General features: G+C 40.7%; 1 pseudogene across 1 annotated transcript; it reads right to left on the bottom strand.

Annotated features, from left to right (window-relative positions):
* Positions 1-2091: 2091 nt before the first annotated feature.
* Positions 2092-6391, bottom strand: LOC144251777 (CAP-Gly domain-containing linker protein 1 pseudogene; annotated as a pseudogene). Its single transcript, XR_013342747.1, has 2 exons — positions 6376-6391; positions 2092-6255 (listed from the first exon to the last, which is right to left on the bottom strand). The product of XR_013342747.1 is annotated as a CAP-Gly domain-containing linker protein 1 pseudogene (transcript).
* Positions 6392-7431: the final 1040 nt, after the last annotated feature.

Below are 7431 nucleotides of genomic sequence, written 5' to 3'. Positions count from 1 at the left end.
CATTCTAATTGCTGTCATAGTATTATCAAACTGCATTAATAAATGCTATGGTTATTTCCTTACATATCACTCTTGTTGATAAATTAGTTCTTTGAAAATGCAGACAGTGTCTTGTTTACTTTAGTTTCCAAAATTTAGTAAGGTCCCTGTACATAGAAGATATTCAGTAAAATGTTGATGCATTTATAAAATGCACTTAAAAAATAAGTACAGGAGGATAAATTCAATGTTCCAAAATATGTTTCAGTGAGAACCATTATAGGCTATTTTATAAACTTCAGTGAAGAGGCACTAAGTGTTCAATTCGGGGAAATATTATGTAGAAAAAATCCCTGGAACTTTACAGAAACAGCTAATTGGATAGTACATGGAGAAACTGAGAGCTCCTGAGGACAGATCCCAAAACTTAGGGGTTTTGATGCTAAGCAAAATTCTCAGTGTTGAATGCTCTGTAAATTCTGTGATATATCCTCAGAGTAAAGAAGGCATTACTGAGTGTAATTACTGAATGGATGGCAAAAGTATTTATTTTATTTTCACTTAATAGGGCCAATAAGAATAAAGAATAATGATAAAAAGTGTTTAAAATACTTAGAAGGCTCATCATAAACTCATACTAAGATTCAGGAAATATCTAACAATGATTTGGATTTTTTGACATATTCATTTTAAAAAATTGTAATTACTTTATATATACCTACATTCAAAGAATTCACAAGTTTTCCCTAAAATACTTTTTTTTTTGGCCAAAAAAAGAATTTATTAAAGAAGATACAGAACACTTGTATGCTCAAATTTTAATACTGCTTTACATGTTTTCTTTTTGTGAAACAATTCCTATTATATTAACCAAAAATTTCCACTGGTAACATATTTAATATTCACTTGTCAAACACAATTGATAATCTTAGGGGAAAATACATCAAAGGCATATATACAATTATAGAATTTCTTATTATACATGTAGCATGGAAGATACATTTTATTACATTTTACATATTCTAGAAGACATTCAAATGAAGATAAATAGATTCAGACTGGTTGATAAACTATTCTGGAGGTTGAGGTCCTTCACTTTATTATTTTGTGATAAGAAAATTCAAAATTATTAATGTTGAATTTCTCATCGTACATTCATCTAAGAACAGTTAAAAATCTTGTAAAGGAAGACTGTAGATTGGTTAATTTAGGCATTTTACAGTGGCTTGATAATTCACTGCTGGGAATATTTGCTAGAGAAGAAAAAATAATTACAAGAAATTCTTCCATCTATTTAGATCTGGTAAAGAACCAAAATGGAAACAGAAGATAAAATAACTGTGAAGCTGCAAGATGCTATTTTTGGCCTAGTCTGTTACATCCTGATGTTTTACAAGTGTTTTATTTTTCATAAAGGTAAAAATCTGAACAGAGAAACATTGTGTTTTTCCCCAAAATATAGATTTTCTTGAAAAATATATGCATATGATATATATATATATATATATATATATATATATAGGCAAAAAATTATGTAAAACCAAGAAAGAAAACACCACAGTTGAGTAAGTGGATGCAGCATAATGTCCCCACAGCAGTTTGGGGGCTTTCCCCTCCTTCTACCTGTTTCATGATTTATAATCACACCCAGTATTGTCCAGCCTACAAAAAAGGCACTACTGACAACAGGTAGTGCAAAGAGCTCAGATATTATAAAATACTTTAAATTTAGAGTAAATGAGAATGCAAAATGGTACATCTTTTGCAACTCATTCCAGTGTCAATGCTTAACCAAAAAAACCCCCCCAAAACCAAAAACCTAAATATACAAATGCAGCCCAGAAATATTTAGTGCAAATATGAAGAGTAACAGCATAATTTAAAGTTTCTTAAATAAGGTAAGGGAAGGGCTTGTTCTAGAGGTCTCTGTAGAACAATAAATGTAATGGCATCTGGTGCAGTCTTAAAACTGAAAAATCAGGAAAAGAAAATTAGAGGTGAACTCTCACCTACTAATATTTATTATTCTAACTTATAAGCGGAGACTAAAAGATGATTTGTTGAAGACCAAAATATTTTCTTAGATTTCTTGACGGGGGTCAAAAATAACATGAGTTCTCCTGAAGTCTGCGCACGCAGTGCTGGTGTTCAGTTGCTGAGATGCGAGTGACTCTGAGGGCCCGTGGTGCACGCCATCGCATCAGAAGGTCTCGTCATCGTTGCAGTTGGTCGCCCAGTGCCCAAACATCTCACAGATCTCACAGTAAGGCCGCTCCTCACTCCGACTGCCATGATGTGTGGAATGGGGTGGGTCCTCGGACATCTGTGCCTGGGTGGGACAGTCCTCTGTGTCATGGAGATCAAAGCAGTCACAGATATCACAGAAGAGGCGGGGCTTTTTCTTGGTCTGTTTCTCCTGGTCATCGCTGTCATACGTGTTCAGGTCGTCCCCATTGCCATTAAGAGCTGCTTCTGACATCATCTCCACCTTCATTTTGAGGTCTTGATTCTTTCTTTGAAGGTCCACTATTACTGAATTTAGGAAGTCAATCTGACTCTCCTGGGCTCTCTCGTCCTCTTCTGCCTCAGTCAGTATTACCTGAGGAGCTGCCGAGCTGCCTCTTGTTTTCTTTGAGTTGAAGCTCCAAGTTCTTTACCTTGAGCTCGAGCTTCACCTTATCAGACTCTAGAGTCTGAACAACCGAATGCAGGGACTTGGCAGAAGCGTTTTCTCCGCTGAGCACTGTGACCTCATTCCTCAGCTTTTCCAGTTCTGCATCCTTCTCTGTGAGTAAAGCACTAGTAATACTGATGGATTTCTGTAAGGAAGCTTTCTCTTCATCTGTCTCTTTTATGTACTTGGATTCTCTCTTTTTCATTTCTAATAACTGATTATTGAGCACAAATCGTTCTTCTTCCAGCTTTTGATGACTTGTGACTTCGTCCCTGCTTCTCCCCAGCTCCTCGGCAAGTTTGACGTTCTCTTCTTGCAGTGCTGAAAGCTGCTGGGACTTCTGAGCTACCGCCTGCTTTAGGGTTTCTATTTCTTTCCTGAACTCTTCCATTTTTTGATTCTCTACAGTCAGAAGTTCTTTTGATTTGTTCAGCTCTTCCACATTTTTCAAGTTGTTTTCTTTAAGAGTGTCCAATTCGCACTGCAGTTTTGCGTTTGTTTGCCTGGTGTCCTCCAGGGAGGCCAGCGTTTCGGACTTCTCCTTGGTCATCTGCTCCATTATCTGCATGGCATCTTCCGCAGTCCGAGCAGCTTTGGCTTTGTCAGCCTGTTCTTTCAGGTCCTCCATCTCCTGCATCAGGCCTCTGTTCTCCTCCTGGGCAGCCTTCAGCTTCTCCTCCGGGGCCAGCAGCACCTTCTGTAGGTTCTGCAGGATTTCTTCATGCTTTGTTTTTGTCTCAGAACTGGCCTTTTCATACCTGGATTTCAGATCCTGACACTGGTTGTGGCTCATTTCCACCTTCTTTTCCAGGTCCAACAATTTTTCCTCCAATTCTTTCTTTTCTTCCTTGTGCTTTCTGGCTGCTTCCTGCTGGCTCTGTTCGGCTTTAAGAGTTATTTCCCCAATACTTTTCTGAAGAAAACTCGCATTTTCATTGGCCTTTGAAAGTTTTAGCTGTAATTCTTCCACACATCTTTCTTTCAGACGTAATTCATCATTCATTTTCGTCAGCTGAGAAGAATTATCTCCTGACATCTTCATTATTTCGGCAATGTCATTTTCCAGTTTTTCCTTTGCCTTTATCAACTGCTCTTCTTTTTCATCTCGTTCTCTAAATTTCACCTCCATATCTGATAAATTTTCTCTTAACTTCTCCAATTCAGAAGACAGCATGTTAAACTCTTCTTCCTTTTGGTGCAATTTATTTACAGTTTCTTGCATACTTCTCTGGACAGAGGCTGCCTCCTCCGAAGCATCAGCAAATTTTTCTTTCAAAATATGCAGTTCTTTTTCCAAAGCCTCTTTCACTCGACTGACTTCACTCAAATTTTCGTCAAGGTTAGTAACCTTTAGCTCTTTTCCCTGGAGCTCTCTGGCAATGCTACTAGCCTTGTCACTTTCAGCATTCTTTTCAATCTCTAAATTTTGAATCTGTTTCCCAGCTGCCTCAAGCTGCTGTCTAAGTTTCTCCATATCCAATTTACCTTCGGAACTGGCTTTCCGAAGTGCATCAAGATCCAAGAGCTTTTCTTCGGCAGCCTTTAGCTGTGATGTAAAATTATCAATGACCTTGGTTTGTTCACTGCATTTGGCTTGGAGTACCTCTAGCTCCTTTACCTTTATTTCAGCTTCCTGCAATTTGTTTAAGGCGTCTTCCATTTCTACTAGGTGCTGGTCTTCTGCTCTGTCCAGTTTGGACTGGATGGTTTCCAGGCTGGTCTCCTGTTCCTTAATGATCTTCATCAGTTTAGACTTTAGGGCTTCCATCTCTTTAGCGTGCGCAGACCGCTCAGAGTCTTGTTTGTTCTGTAAATTTTCTATTTCGTGCTGGTAATCTACTCTCAGTTTCTCTATTTGCGTCTTTAATTCAGCAAACTCAGCGGACTCTGCCCCAACCCCTTTGCTAAAGGACACCGTCAGCTCCTCCATTGCCTGCTGATGGGACGCAATGGCAGTCTCCAGTTTGGACTTCCACAAAGCTATCACATCTGAATTCTCCTTGTTTGCATGGTCAAGCTTGCTCCTCAAGGACTCATTCTCTTTGGAAAGTTTCTCTGTGGATGTGTGCAGAGCCTTTATCTCCTTCTGATATGTCTCTTCCCGGACCCGGAAGTGCTCCTTCAGAGAAGTTATTTCCCTCTGATGGTCAGCCTGGGTGACTTCTAACTTTTCTTGCCAAGAGCTTATCTCTTGCAAAAGGGAAAGTGACATATCCACGTCCCCAGCAGGCTTACTGGACTCCAGCCTTCTTCGGAGCTCAGCCACTTCCTGTGCTCTCAGCGCTAGGTCTTTCTCTAATTCCATTTTCCTCGACTTTTCTGACACTGTAGCCACCTCAAGATCGCCTTTGGTAATTGATTCTTCTTCAACCCGGAACTGAAGGTCCTCAACTTTCCTTTTCTCCTCCTCCAGTTGGTTGAGAAGCTCCACCTTCTCTCTGTCAGCTGCTTCCACCATGGTTCGCAGCTGGTCCATCTTGGCTTCCAGCTCCAGGACATGTAGTCCTGTCCGACTGGGCTTGCTGCTCACAGAGGAGGCCACGGAGCTCATGGAGCTGAGGGAGGAGGCGGACGGGCTGCGCTTCAGGCTGGCAGACGTGGTGGCCATCACGCGCCTCACTGCGGCAGCCTTGGCTTTGGCTGGTGTAGTGGAAGGGAAGCCAATCTTGGTCACTTTGTGGACCGGAGCAAACAAGCCATATTTGGGTTGACACTGAAAATACCTCGTTCCAGCGACGGCACCATCGTTCTTCCCAAGAGGTTCGTCCAGCTCCACACCACACCATTCCCCCTTGGCAAAGTCGGTCTCCCCAAGAAACCGGACAACACCAGCCTTGGTGCCACCAACCAACACTCGGTCTCCAATTTTGAGCTCTTGCTCTCCTTTCTTGACTGAGCCAGCCTCAGAAAGGTTGGAGATCGACTCGCTGGCAGTTTTCGTAAGGTTGCTGATCTGAGGCGTGGCTGGCGGTTCCTTGGCTCTTGGCTGGGAAGACTTATGGGGAATGTTTGAGGGTGTGGCTGAGGAGGACACCATGTTGGCTACAGACGTGGACAGAGGTGAAGCGGCTCTGGATGCCTGAGCCGTCTGCAGGCCATTGGCTTCGTCCTCTGCACCTTCCTGGTTAACTTTGAAGGTCGGGTAAAGATGCCCTTTAAAGGTTCACACTGGAAATACCGAACTCCTGCCACAGAACCATCGTTCTTGCCAATAGGTTCATCTAAAACAATCCCAGCCCACTGGCCTGGGGCAAACTGAGTCTCTCCAAGAAACTGGATGAATCCAGGCTTGTTCCCATTCACCCAAACACGCTCTCCAACTCGAAAGTCATCCACAAACTCCTCTGGGGTCTCGGTGGAGGGAGCGCTCGAGGCTCTTTCACTAGATATCATTTTTTTCTACCGGGCCTGCAGCAGCAACAGGTGTCTTCAGGGCTGTGCTTCCCGGCTTGAGGATCTTGGTAGGGGCCTTCAGCCCGCTTGGCTTCAGCAGACTCATTGTCTTTGTGATTCAGTCTCTCTTCGCCTGTTGCCACTGTCTTTCCCCGACCATTGATAAAAGTGTGGGTGTTTCTATCATACAGTCAGTCTCTAGATTAAACCTGAAAATCCTCTTAAAAATACTCTTTTCCTTTCCTACACATCTGTGTGGGCCATTTTTCTTCATACACTTGAACCAAAACAAATTATTGAGAGCTCCGACCGCCAGGCACTGTCCTAACCGCCTCGGACGCCGCTGGTCGCCTCCACCTGCACCGCTGCAGCAGTCGCTGCTGCCGTGGCCGCTGCCTCCCGCCTCCCGGCTCCAAATACTTTTTAATATAAGGCATTTATACCAATTATCTAAATTATTTATACATACTATATGTGCACTTTTTTCTTTTAAAAATAAATGAAACATTGTGCAATATTTGGATGGTATTTTCAAATTAAAAATAGGAACGTTAGTGTATCTCTTAACTCCCCCAGGATCATGAAGTCAGCAGATTTTCCTTTGATATAGCATATATCATCATGTAGTTATTAATATATATTCTCTCTAGGTAATTTTGAACATCCACTTCCTTAGCTTTTAATGAAAAATTACTCTAGTTTAACTCTAATTGCCTGTGAATATTATGGTCAGAATTTTCACCGTGCCCTCTAAATTTACTAATAACCTACTTGTTTCTATAAGATTAGATCCATTCATTTTAGATAGAACAGTTTCTTTAATAAAGAGTTCGTAGATAATTTGGATAATATTCAATTTTAAATAGAAGTAAATATATAACTTTAAAAGATTTAACTCCCAATGAGCTTTCCAAATTAGATCTAAACTAGCATTTCTTGGGCCTTTCATTTCTTTCAAAATATTAAGTTAAAATAACAGCAAAATAATATTTTCCTTGATACATCATATGCTTGCTAAGAGCATGAATCACATTTCATTATTTAAACTTATTCACCAACATTGTTTTAGTTGAAGATATTTATTTGAAACACTACTCTTGCCCCAGAAATCACATCCATAACCTTGAAAATTTTTGCATGTACAATGGGTTAATTGGAGGTTTGGTTATTGCATTTCAAATGACAGGACAAAGTTGTTTATACATCTTAGCTTTAAATTTCTTCACCTGTATAATATATTTCACACCCCTAGGGATGCTGTAAGGATTAATGAGTTTGAAAAGTACACTGACCTTTCTGATGAAACATGCTCTATAAGTACAAAGTGCTATTTTACTGTGCTCCAAATAAGATACATTGCAAAAAATATGAAAGTAAAAGGAGAT

Source organism: Urocitellus parryii, unplaced genomic scaffold, assembly GCF_045843805.1.
Source record: "Urocitellus parryii isolate mUroPar1 unplaced genomic scaffold, mUroPar1.hap1 Scaffold_210, whole genome shotgun sequence".
NCBI lineage: Eukaryota > Metazoa > Chordata > Mammalia > Rodentia > Sciuridae > Urocitellus > Urocitellus parryii.
The sequence above is the reverse complement of the archived record's forward strand: the minus strand, read 5'-3'. Positions and strand labels throughout refer to the sequence as shown.